Raw genomic sequence first — 1,794 nt, 5'->3', positions numbered from 1 at the left:
AAACTTGATGGCATGTTTGGGTGAGCTGCTGCCTTTTTTCTAAATATCTTGTGACAAATGTAATAGCCCCCAGGTTGGTTTGAACTTTAAACTAATTGCTGCTTTAAATATAATAACTATCTCACCAGAATTGCACCTGCTCCTGCAAATCATATTCTATTACATTTGGCCCTATTGGGTTGGAAGAATACAGTGCATTTTTGTTTGAGGATATTTTCTGCATATTTATAATTCAATACTAGTTTCTTTGGATATTATTGAGATATTCAATAGTAATATATGCATGAAGTATAACATTACCAATTTCTTTACATTTCCAGGGTAACACCCCACCCCCGAGTATCAGATGCAATCCAGCCTGCTGTGAGAAGAGGGTATAGTGGAGTGTCAGTGCAATGCCAGAGGAATCACTATGTCTTAAAAGGTGGGAGACAGGAGGACCCAGTGGTTCTGCTATTTGAATGAGAGGTTACACTGGAAACATAACGTGGATGGACTCCTTCATTACATCCTCGGTCATATCCTTAAGAATTGCTCGGTATTTGATCTGCATTCTCAAACATCACAGCACTCAAGACAGCTGACTCTTCTGCCTACCACTCACCCCACCCCACCCCTTCCTCTAAGCTCCACGTCGGCTCTCTCTTGCTTTATAGTAAAATTGAGTCCTCAAAATATTCATTGAGTTCTATATTTGGCTGGAAAACTTGGCAAGTTTGTCCTGCAAAATTTGGCCTTGAGTGTCCTACCTCAACTAAACCACATCCATTGTCCATCATTGTTTAAACTTTATGCATTGACTATAAATTCAGTGAAATGCAAATTTAGAGAAATGGAGCTTGGAATAATGCACAAAGCACAAGAACTTGAAGATTGCATCTCCTGTTCCGATGTGAAACTCAATTTGTGCTAAGTGTCACAGCAACTTTGTGCATTGCTACTTTATGGCATAAACAAGGAGCAGTTTTACGCTCAGAACATTCCCAACATACATGCTGCATGTGAACTATACCCTGTTAAAGCTATCCTATTAAAACTCATTTATTGACATTTCTGCTATTATATATTATATTTCACTGTTTCTATTTGATATAATACCACTGGTAAAATGAAATTTCTCATCAGTTAGAAAACTGAATACATTCTAAATATCATCAAACAGACAAAAAAAGAGAAGATTCCGCACAGAACCAAAAAATGTGACCCATAACATAAATGATAATTGATAGTAAATTAACCAATCATATTATATTCAGAAATAATTTTTCGTAATTAGTGATATTGGTGGTGCTCCCAAAGCCTAGTATACACATGTATTAACATGAAAAGAGAAAAGAAAGGCTCTTTGTTAGGGCACACTTAAATGAAATCTCATATAACATGCATATAAAACATAACTTTTATTGTACTCGCATAAAATTAAGAGGTAGTCTTATATAGACATAAGTGTGGTCAGGAACCTATGTCCACACAATTATATTTCCAAAGCTCGGATATGGATCATAATCCACTGAGCTGAATGGCGAAAATAAGTAAATCAAATCTGCATGTCACAGCACGCATCTAAAATACATATCATAATATCTCCAGTCCATATGTTGGTGGTGTATAAACATACACAATTGATTCATGTAGTATCTGTGCCACGTGTTATCCTAATGTTCCAATGTGGATTGACCTACGGCACCTGGTATTCCTAGGAGGTCTCCCATCCAAGTACTGGTCAGGCCTGTTGCTGTATCACTTCCAAGATCAGACGAGATTGGGCAGGTTCAGAAAAGTATGGCTGAAGGT

At 37.2% G+C, this 1,794-nt stretch overlaps 1 pseudogene; it reads right to left on the bottom strand.

Annotated features, from left to right (window-relative positions):
- Nucleotides 1-1,675: 1,675 nt before the first annotated feature.
- LOC148534785 (5S ribosomal RNA) lies at nucleotides 1,676-1,794 on the bottom strand (annotated as a pseudogene).

The sequence above is a fragment of the Taudactylus pleione genome, unplaced genomic scaffold, assembly GCF_031769625.1.
Source record: "Taudactylus pleione unplaced genomic scaffold, aTauple2 ptg000064l, whole genome shotgun sequence".
NCBI lineage: Eukaryota > Metazoa > Chordata > Amphibia > Anura > Myobatrachidae > Taudactylus > Taudactylus pleione.
Note: the sequence above shows the minus strand (reverse complement) of the source record. Positions and strands in the feature narration are given on the sequence as shown.